The sequence below is a fragment of the Castor canadensis genome, chromosome 4, assembly GCF_047511655.1.
Source record: "Castor canadensis chromosome 4, mCasCan1.hap1v2, whole genome shotgun sequence".
NCBI lineage: Eukaryota > Metazoa > Chordata > Mammalia > Rodentia > Castoridae > Castor > Castor canadensis.
This window is the reverse complement of record NC_133389.1, coordinates 12648033-12660320: the sequence shown is the minus strand read 5'-3', so window position 1 is coordinate 12660320 and position 12288 is coordinate 12648033.

Genomic DNA, 12288 nt, shown 5'->3' with positions numbered 1-12288 from the left:
CACTGAATGAAAATAACTTCAACCCCAGGATACTCTACCCAGCAAAACTATCATTCAAAATAGATGGAGCAATAAAAATCTTCCATGATAAGCAGAAACTAAAACAATATGTGACCACAAAGCCACCACTATAAAAGATTCTTCAAGGGATTCTGCACACAGAAAGTGAAACCCAACATAACCATGAAAGGACAGGCAGCACCAAACAACAGGAAAAGAAAAAGCAAGAAAGTAGAGAGTAATTTCAACTTAGGTACACACAATCAAACCTTCAAACAACTAAGACAACTAAATGACAGGAATCACCACATACCTATCAGTACTAACGCTTAATGTTCACAGACTTAATTCACCCATCAAAAGGCACCACTTCATGAAATGGATTAAAAAGGAAGATCCAACAATTTGTTGCTTACAGGAGACCCATCTCACTGACAGAAATAAGCATAGGCTAAGGATGAAAGGCTGGAAGAAGATTTACCAAGCCAATGGTCCCCGAAAACAGGCAGGAGTAGCAATACTAATCTCTGACAAAGTAGACTTCAAACCTACATTGATCAAATGAGATAAAGAAGGACATTCCATACTAATAAAAGGGGAAATAGACCAAAAGGAAATAATAATTATCAACCTGTATGCACCCATATCAATGCACCCAATTTCATCAAACATACCTTGAAAGACCTAAAAGCATATATAAACGCCAACACAGTGGTTGTAGGAGACTTTAATATCCCATTATCTTCAATAGATAGGTCATCCAAACAAAAAATCAATAAAGAAATCCAAGATCTAAAATATGCAATAGATCAAATGGACCTAGTTGATGTCTACAGAACATTTCATCCAACCTCTACCCAATATATATTCTCCTCAGCAGCCCATGGAACCTTCTCCAAAATAGATCATATCCTAGAGCACAAAGCAAGTCTCAGCAAATATAAGAAAATAGAAATTATACCGTGCATACTATCTGATCACAATGCAGTAAAAGTAGAACTCAACAACAAAAGTAAAGACAAAAAACATGCAAATAGCTGGAAACTAAATAACTCATTACTTAATGAAGAATGGATCTTGATGAAATAAAACAGGAAATTAAAAAGTTCCTGGAAGTCAATGAAAATGAAAACACAACCTATTGCAACCTATGGGACACAGCTAAGGCAGTCCTGAGAGGAAAGTTTATAGCCATGAGTGCATATATCAAAAAGACTGAAAGATCCCAAATCAATGACCTAATGATACATCTCAAACTCCTAGAAAAACAAGAATAAGCAAATCCCAAAACAAATAGGAGAGAAATAATAAAAATAAGAGCTGAAATCAACAAAATAGACACCAAAAAAACCATACAAAGAATTAATGAAACAAAAAGTTGGTTCTTTGAAAAAATAAACAAGATCGATAGACCCCTGGCAAACCTGACTAAAACGAGGAGAGAAAAAACCCAAATTAGTAGAATCAGGAATGCAAAAGGGTAGGTAACAACACCATGAAATTTCAGGAAATCATCAGAGACTACTTTGAGAACCTATATTCAAATAAATTTGAAAATCTTAAAGAAATGGACAGATTTCTAGATAATATGATCATCCAAAACTGAACCAAGAGGAAATTAATCACCTGAATAGATCTATAACACAAAATGAAATTGAAGTAGCAATCAAGAGTCTCCCCAAAAAGAAAACTCCAGGACCTGATGGATTCTCTGCTGAATTCTATCAGACCTTTAAAGAAGAACTGATACCAACCCTCCTTAAACTGTTCCACAAAATAGAAATGGAAGGAAAACTGCCAAACACATTTTATGAAGCCAGTATTACACTTATCCCAAAACCAGGCAAAGACACCTCCAAAAAGGAGAACTATAGGCCAATCTCCTTAATGAACATTGGTGCAAAAATCCTCAACAAAATAATGGCAAACCAAATTCAGCAACACATCAAAAAGATTATTCACCACGACCAAGTAGGCTTCATCCCAGGGATGCAGGGGTGGTTCAACATATGAAAATCAATAAATGTAATAAACCACATTAACAGAAGCAAAGACAAAAACCACTTGATCATCTCAACAGATGCAGAAAAAGCCTTTGATAAGATCCAACACCATTTCATGATAAAAGCTCTAAGAAAACTAGGAATAGAAGGAAAGTACCTCAACATTATAAAAGCTATGTATGACAAACCTACAGCCAGCATTATACTTAACGGAGAAAAATTAAAACCATTCCCTCTAAAATCAGGAACCAGACAAGGATGCCCACTATCTCCACTCCTATTCAACATCGTACTGGAATTCTTAGCCAGAGCAATTAGGCAAGAAGAAGGAATAAAAGGAATACAAATAGGTAAAGAAACTGTCAAAATATCCCTATTTGCAGATGACATGATCCTATACCTTAAAGACCCAAAAAACTCTACTCAAAAGCTTTTAGACATCATCAATAGCTATAGCAAGGTAGCAGGATATAAAATCAGCATAGAAAAACATTAGCATTTCTATACACTAACAATGAGCAAACTGAAAAAGAATGTATGAAAACAATTCCATTTACAATAGCCTCAAAAAAAATCAAATACCTAGGTGTAAACCTAACAAAAGATGTGAAAGACCTCTACAAGGAAAACTATACACTTCTGAAGAAAGAGATTGAGGAAGACTATAGAAAGTGGAGAGATCTCCCATGCTCATGGATTGGTAGAATCAACATAGTAAAAATGTTGATACTCCCAAAAGTAATCTACATGTTTAATGCAATTTCCATCAAAATTCCAATGACATTCATTAAAGAGATCGAAAAATCTACTATGAAATTTATATGGAAACACAAGAGGCCATGAATAGCCAAGGCAATACTCAGTCAAAAGAACAATGCAGGAGGTATCACGATACCTGACTTCAAACTATATTACAAAGCAGTAGCAATAAAAACAGCATGGTACTGGCACAAAAACAGACATGAAGACCAGTGGAACAGAATAGAGGACTCAGATATGAAGCCAAACAACTATAACCAAATTGTCTTTGACAAAGGAGCTAAAAATATACGTTGGAGAAATAACAGCCTCTTCAACAAAAACTGCTGGGAAAACTGGTTAGCAGTCTGCAAAAAACTGAAACTAGATCCAATATCACCCTATACCAAGATTAACTCAAAATGGATCAAGGATCTTAATATCAGACCACAAACTCTGAAGTTGATACAGAAAGAGTAGGAAGTACTCTGGAGTTAGTAGGTATAGGTAAGAACTTTCTCAACGAAACCCCAGCACACAGCAACTAAGAGATAGCATAGATAAATGGGACCTCATAAGCTAAAAAGCTTCTGTTCATCAAAAGAAATGGTCTCTAAACTGAAGAAAACACCCACAGAGTGGGAGAAAATATTTGCCAGCTGTACATCAGACAAAGGACTGATAACCAGAATATATAGGGAACTTAGAAAACTAAATTCTCCCAAAACGAATGAACCAATTAAGAAATGGGCAAATGAACTAAACAGAACTTTCTCAAAGAAGAAATTCAAATGGCCAAAAAACACATGAAAAAATGCTCACCATCTCTAGCAATAAAGGAAATACAAATTAAATCCACACTAAGATTCCACCTCACCCCTGTTAGAATAGCCATCATTAGCAACACCACCAACAACAGGTGTTGGCGAGGATGCGGGGGAAAAAAGAACCCTCTTACATTGTTGGTGGGAATGTAAACTAGTACAACCACTCTCGAAAAAAATTTGGAGGCTACTTAAAAAGCTAAACATGGATCTACCATTTGATCCAGCAATACCACTGTTGGGGATATACCCAAAAGACTGTGACACAGGTTACTCCAGAGGCACCTGCACACCCACGTTTATTGCAGCACTATTCACAATAGCCAAGTTATGGAAACAGGCAAGATGCCCCACCACTGACAAATGGATTAAGAAAATGTGGTATCTATACACAATGGAATTTTATGCAGCCATGAAGAAGAACGAAATGTTATCATTTGCTGGTAAATGGATGGAATTAGAGAATATCATTCTGAGTGAGGTTAGCCTGGCCCAAAAGATCAAAAATCGTATGTTCTCCCTCATATGTGGACATTAGATCAAGGGCAAACACAACAATGGGATTGGACTTTGAGCACATGATAAAAGCGAGAGCACACAAGTAAGGGGTGAGGATAGGTAAGACACCTAAAAAATTAGCTAGCATTTGTTGTCCTTAACGCAGAGAAATTAAAGCAGATACCTTAAGAGCAACTGAGGCCAATAGGAAAAGGGGACCAGGAACTGGAGAAAAGGTGAGATCAAAAAGAATTAACCTAGAAGGTAACACCCACGCACAGGAAATTAATGTGAGTCAACTCCCTGTATAGCTACCCTTATCTCAACCAGCAAAAACCCTTGTTCCTTCCTATTATTGCTTATACTCTCTCTACAACAAAATTAGAAATAAAGGCAAAATAGTTTCTGCTGGGTATTGAGGGGGTGGGGGGAGAGGGAGGGGGCAGAGTGTGTGGTAAGGGAGGGGTGGGGGCAGGGGGGAGAAATGACCCAAGCCTTGTATGCACATATGAATAATAAAATAAAATAAGACAAAAATTTTAAAAAAAAGTTATGGTAGTTTAAATTCAATAAAAAGTATAATTTGAGTTTCATATAATTTCTATGTGTAATGATATGTAGTTCTTTAGAAAATTTTTATATTTTATATACATTTTCAAATGTAAAAAAATTCTTAGTTTACAGGTCAGATGATAGTCCACATGATAAGTCATATTTAACCAATAGGTTATAGTTTTTGACAAATGCCCCAGAAACTATTGCTTTTACAACTGTATTTGTCATTGTGACATATTCTTGAATTATTTTGATCTACAATTTAAAGTAAATTACACATTTTTCCCTTTTCTATATCTGATGCACTGCTTGAGTCTTCTTTTAGCATTTTCATACTCATCTTAATAACTACTGAACAATTTGCCTGGAGATGTCATGTGTACTAATCCATTAGCAGATTTATGGCATTTTTATCCAGAATTAAGTGAAATTATGAAAAGCCATGCCTGTGGGTTTGGATGAGTCCTTCATTGGAGTTGCATTGTTGTTAAGTTTCTTTGTCTAATATACATCCTTCTCCTATCAGTAAGTAAATTGCCCTATATATTAGCAAAAAAAATGCATTGGAACATCTTTTACTTCCTAAACCTCTGCAACATCTCTACTGATCTCCTTTTTAATTCTTAATATTAGCCTTTTAATATTTGTTTTGATTTTTTAATTGATATGTTTACTTGTGTAGGATATGTATCTGTTATTCAGAAATTTGACTTCATTGGAGATTTTCCTAATTTTCATGTTTTCTGTTTCAATAATTTCTGCTATTTAATCTTCATTTTTTGCATCATTTTTCTAGCATATTGAGCTTACTAATCAAATCATTTTAAAGCTTTTATTCTGCTCTTACATGTGCATTTTATTTTTCTGTTTTTGTCATATATTGATATGCTGTTTTTATTACCAATTATTTAAGCCTTCTTTTTCTAATTTCATTAGGGGATTTTGCTTTGACACATTGTTATTTGGAAATGGTTTTAGCCAGCCTTTTCATTTTCTTTTTCTTTTTTTTTGGAAACCCTTTTTTTTAAAAAAAAAATATTGTTGTGCTGGGTGAGGTACATTGCAGCATTTACAAAGATTCTTACAACGTATCAAATATATCATACTTCAACACACCCCTCCACTTCTCTCCCCCATTGCCCCTACCCTGATTCCTGGAACAATTTCGACAGGTCTTATTTTTGCATTTACATACCTGTGTAAACATTATTTGCACCATGTTCATCTTCCTATCCCTTTCTTTGCCACCTACACCCTTCTACCATTGCCAACCACAGTCCCCACAACCCTGCTTACTTTTTTTATATTTTATTTTATTGTTTTTACACGTACTTTTGTGGGTATACTAGATAAGATTAGTTTGAGATAAGACCTGCTAGGGAGATTCTTTGTTTACCTGTGTATGTGTATTACAACCCACATTGGTTCATCCATACCAGACATCTTCACTATTGCCTAGTCTCTTTCCCATAGTGGCTTCTGCCAGTTTGAGATTACTATATTCACTCCTATACAGTGAGCATATCAACTACATTCAAGCTCTTGGTTTTCTCCCTTTTCTTATCCCTCCCATGTGCAGTCTTCCCCTAGTGTGTGACCCATATCCAATAACATTACTACAATTATTTTAGGTTTATAATCTGCATATGAGGAAGAATATGTGATTTTTGGCCTTCTGAGCCTGACTAACTTCACTTAAGATAATGTTCATTACCTGTGAATGACAAAATTTCATTCTTCTTTGTGGCTGAATAAAATTCCATTGTGTATAAGTACCACATTTTCTTAATCCATCCATTGGTAGTCGGGCATCTTGGCAGTTTCTATAGCTTGGCTATTGTGAATAGTGCTGCAATGAACATGGGTGTGCAGGTGTCTTTTTAGTAACCTGAGTCACATTCCTTCAGGTATATCCCTAAGAGTGGTATTGCTGGATCATATGGAAAATCTATTTTTAGTTTTTTAAGAAGCCTCCATATTGTTTTCAATAGGGGTTGTACTAGCTTACATTCCCACCAGCAGTGTGAGGATTCCTTTTTCCCTGCATACTTGCTAATATTTGTTTTTGGTGGTGTTCTTGATGGTAGCAATTCTAACAGGAGTGAGGTGGAAGATTAGTGTGTTTTTGATTTGCATTCCTTTATGGCCAAGGATGGTGAGCATTTTTTCATGTGCTTTTTTAGCCATTTGGAATTCTTCCTTTGAAAAATTTCTGTTCAGTTCAGTTGCCCATCTCTTTATTGGGTCATTGATTTTTGGGGGAGTTTAGCTTTTTAAGCTCTCTGTATATTCTACCTTGAAAAATGTACATTGCGCTATTGCAGGCTGAAATATTCCATAGGTACCAGTTAAGACATTTGATCTACGGTGTCATTTATTTCTAGGATTTCTTTGTTGTTTTTTTTTGTCTGGATGACCAAGTATTGGTTATAGGGTGGTATTAAAGTCTCCCACTATCACTGTGTTGGAATCTATATGTGCATTTAAGTCCTTTAGTGTCTGTTTGATGAAGTTGGGTGCATTGATGTTGGGTGCATATAGGTTGATAATTGTTATTTCCTTTTGATGTATTGCACCTTTTATTTGTAGGAAGTGTTCTGCTTTATCTTGTTTAACCAAGGTAGGTTTGAAGACTACTTTGTATGAGATATGTATTGCTACTCCTGCCTGTTTTTTGGGGCCATTGGCTTGGTAAATCTTCTTCCAGCCTTTCATCCTGCCAGTGATTATTTCTGTCAATATGGTGGGTCTCTTGGAAACAAGAGATTGTTGGATTTTCCTTTTTAATCCAGTTTGCCAAATGGTGTCTTTTGATGGGGGAGTTGAGTCTATTGACATTCAGTGTCAATATTGATAGGTATGTGGTGATTCCTGCCATTTAGTTGTTTTTATTGTTTAAGGATTTGAGTGTGTGCAGCCAAATCAGTTCCATTCTCTGATTACTGTGTTTTTCTTCTCCTGCATTTTAATACTTCCTTCCCTCTTATGGTTTTGTTTGTTTTCATCTTCTGTGTGCATAATTCCTTGTACAGTCTTCTGTAGTGGTGGATTGGTGACCATTTCTGTTTATCATTTAAGACTTATTTTTCTGTCAATTTTGAATGATACTTTTGCTGGATAGAAATAATTTTCTTTTAGCTCCTGGAATACTTCATACCATGTTCTTCTTGCTTTTAAGGTTTATGTTTAAAATCTGCTGTTATTTTGATGGGCTTACCTTTACACATTATTTATTTTTTCTTTCTTACAGTCTTCAATATTCTTTCTCTGTTCTCTTTGCTTGTTGTTTGAATGATACTATGCCATGGAGAGGTTCTAATTTGGTCATGTCTGTTTGGTGTCCTGGAGGCTTCATGTACCTGAATGGGTAATTCTTTCTTGAAATTTGGGAAATTTCCTGTTATTATTTTATTGAATATTTTATGTATCCCTTTGGGTTGCACCTTTTCTCCTTCTTCAATGCCCATGATTCTCAGGTTTGTTCTTTTGATGGAGTAGCTGAGTTCTTGCATATTCCTTTCACAGCTCTTGAGTTGTTTAACTAAGATTTCTACTGCTTTTTTCTTAATTTATATTTTATCTTCAAGCTCTGAGGTTCTGTCTTCACTTGGTCTAGTCTGCTGGAGTAGCCTTCACTGTGTTTTTTGCTTGACTAAAGGGGCTTTTTATTTCCAGGATTTCTGTTTGATACTTTTTTTTGAGGTCTTCCATATCTTTGTTCAACTTCTTTTTTATAACTTGTGTTGTCTTCTTTAATTAATCTCTCTTTTTTTATTGTCTCCTTTGTTTCACTTTGGTGTTGAAGTCCTTACTGAGTATTTTTAGTTGTTTCTGTGTCTCCTCAATTTCTTTATTTGTGTTGTCTTGAAATTTCTTGAGTGCATCGTGTACTTTATGGTTATCCATGGCTTGTAGCTTCTCTATGAACTCATAGAGAGTGTTCTTTTCCATGTTTTCCTCTGTGAGGGATATTTTGTGGGCATCACTGGGCTTATTAAGTAACATTTATCATTATTTAGTTGGTGTCAGGAACTGGCTATCCATTTTCTTCATTTCCCATTAAATCTTCTATTGAATTTTTTTTTAAGAGTGTAGTTTCATTCTTTGAAAACTTCATTCATTCTTCTACCCATTGCTTCAATTGGTGCTGTGCAACTATGTTCTTGATTGGCTAGTTGGTTCTTTTAATTGCCTGTTGTCTTTCTCTTAATTTATTTTTTTTGTTTTGACTGACTTGGTTGTTAACTAGGCTGATGTGCTATTTCTGTCCCTGGCCTGGAGTTGTAAATTAGCAATAACAAATTCACAGGTTCAATGCCAGACTGGTTGTTTACATCTTATATAGAAAACCCCTTGGTGATAATACCTATAAACCATGGGATTTGAGAAGCTAATGGTTGTTTGGCTAGAGATAGAAACTTGGGTAATTGGTAAAGGTGGTGCTAAAAGGGAAGGTGGAAAGGGGGATGTGAGACAGGTGAGGGAAGTGGTATGGGGACCACTGGATTTTGTGGCCATTGTATGTGTTTGGGTGTGTTTCTGTTGTTGAGTGGAGGGTGCTTGCATCAGGGATTGCAGGGGGCTGAGGGTTTGTACAGTTGGTACCATAGACTAGTCAACTAGTGGTGAGGGAGGGGTAGTGTGGTGACAGGTTGGGGAAGGATGGGGGGGAGGTGAAGTCAGTGGGACAGAGTGGATGAAAGGGGCAAAATGAGTAGTTGGGAGGGAAAACAATGAATTATAGTGCAAGAAAATCAGGGAAAGTGAAGGGGATAAGAATAGGGATAAGAAAATAGTTATGGAATAAGTAATAATTCACAAAGAAAACAGATACAACAGCAAAAAGTTCAGTTGGATTGGTAAAAGTTTTGGACTTATTTCTTTGGCATCAAATCCTGGCATTGGTACTTTGTATTCTGGGCTTTGTGGGAAAGGGTGCTGCCCTTCTTGTTGGACATCTTGGGGGGCAGAGAGTAGGAGGGTTCTTTTTTTTCCCCACTTTCCTTGATCTTATGAGCCATCTGTTACAAGTGGGAGCTTTTAAGAGGTCTCCCCAGGTGACTGGCTTGTGAACACTACTTGGTTCCTTCTGTCCACTGGACAGGTTGCAGTTGGGACGTGATGTGACTCACTGCCAGTTTGTACAAGGTGGTCACAGCTGTTGTTTCCACCAGGCAGCAGTTGTATTGCTGTACTGCTGCAACTTTATCTGGTCAGTACTTCCCCCAGCAAGATGTGGAAGTTTGGGTTTGAGCACCACCTTCAGTCCTATAAGACTATCTCAAGGGTCAACCACAGCCCTGCTTAAGGGAGGTTGGCTTGTTGTCCCACTCCCACTTTCAGCCTTTATTTCTTGTCCCACCTTAGTTCATTCAAATTTAGGCTCCTTTGGCTGGTCCGAAAGCAGTGGTGTTCACAACTAATTGATCAAATTTAGGCTCCTTGCCCCAGCCCCATTCTTCAAGGCAGATTCAGCTTTCCACCCCACCCCACTGTTGGTTTTAGATTACCATTTGCTGCTTATGCTTTTCAGTTTGTTCAGGTAGGGGGTTCATTCTGCCAAAGGGCTATTCTGGATTGTGTTCCCAGGAGGTGCATAGGGGAGTTGTGTGTGGTGTGTGTTGCTCACCTGTTGGTTCTGCAGGTTTTCGCAGGCAGCTGAAACTGGCTGGCAGGGAGACATGACATGATACTTTTTTCTCAAGGCACACATTTACTGGGACTGAGCTCAGCATGGTGGGTATAGGTGGGATTTCCATGGGTTAGTGGCCCAGGATGTTGCAGAGTTCATTTCTGCTTGTTGCCCTTCCTTCTGCTTATTGACAAAGAATGAACAAAGAAAGAAAGAGAGAGAGAGAGAAAGAGAGAGAGAGAGAGAGAGAGAGAGAGAGAGAGAGAGAGAGAGAAAGAAAGAAACAAAGAAAGAAAGAAGCAAAGAAACAAAGAAACAAAGAGACAAAGAAAAAGAAAAATGGCCAGGGTTTTTTTCCCCCCAGGGCAGACACAACCTATTGGCTATGCCTTGCTGGGATTTTCCCAGCTATTAGGTACAATTAAAAGACCAACAATCATATGTTTTCCCTCATATGTGGACTTTAGATTAAGGGCAAATACAGCAAGGCGATTGGACTTTGGTCACATGATAAGACAAGAGCACACAAGGGAGGTACGAGGATACATAAGAAACCCAAAAAACATGATAGTATTTAAGGTTCTCAGTGTAAAGGAACTAATGCAGAAACTTTAAAGTGACAGAGGCCAATAGGAGAAGGGGATCAGGAACTAGAGAAAACGTCAGTTCGAGAAGAATCAACTTAGAATGTAACACATATGCACATGGAAGCAATGCTAGGGATCTCCTTGTATAGCTATCCTTATCTCAACTAGCAAAAATGCTTCATCCTTCTTATTATTGTTTATACTCTCTCTTCAACAAAATTAGAGATAACGGCAGAACAGTTTCTGCCTGGAAGCAAGGGCATAGGGGGGAGGGGTGGAGAAACAGAGGGGCAGGGGATAAGGGGAAGAAATTACCGAAACATTGTATGCACATATGAATAAATGAAAAAAAAAAATAAAAGTTGTTTTAAGGGTTAGTCCTTGAATTTTATGTGCATCTAATATGTTGGCAGTTATCATTTTGGTTAGAAAAAATCAGAGTTACCCATGTGTAGCTGCCACATCTGAAGGTGTTTTCTGGAGTCACAGAACTCAGGAATTCTGATTTCCTATTCCATACTTCATCTTGGATCTTTCTCAGCTGTTTCATTTTAAATAGTAGCTTAATTTGCAAATTTTTGGTGATTTTCTAGTTATATTTTTAATTACACAGAAAATAATGAAATATTATGAATAAGGTTGTATGTGAACTATATGCAGAGTGACTGCATTAATTTTTGTTTTAAGTCCCTATACTCTTTCTGGTTTTGCCTTATTTCTCTATCAGCAACTGAGACAGATGTGGTAAAAAAAATCCACTTCAACTCTTGGATTAGTTTTTCTCCTATGAATTGCTTTATATAATTTGAGACAATATTAACAAGTCTATTCAGGATTAGAATAATTTTTATCTTACTTCAGTATTTCTCAGAATGATTTTATTTTTTCCTAATTAGAGTAAGAATCCTTACCTAATATTGTTATGGCTATATCATTTTCTTATTATGAGGTTTCCTTCTCAATTTCTTTATTTTAATTTTTCTGATTTATATTTAAATTGAGTATTTTATAAGACACTTGGAGGAGGGTATGTTTCAATTTTGGTTTTGTTTATTTGGTTTTTTATCACTATTAAATTTTAAGTCATACTCATTTAGGTTTACCAGCATATTTCCCTTTGGATTTGATTTCTTTTTAAATTTGTGCTTTCATTTAAAAAAATACTTAAGTTTTGCTTGCATATATTTACTGTTGATCTCCTGCTACAAATATTGTTGGCAAATTTTTTTCATTTATCTTTGTTTTTGAAGGCTTGGCATAGCGTTCTAGATATTTCCAGTTATTTTGCTTTCATCATTTAAACTAGTTAAATAGTCTACTATTGTATTTTCTTCTTTCATGGTTGATTTTTGAAAAGTTGGCTATTAGTTTTACTAATGTGGTTTAAAGGCATTGTGTCTCCTTTCTCTCTTACTAAAGTTTTCAAATTTTTAGCAATTTTACTCTACTTT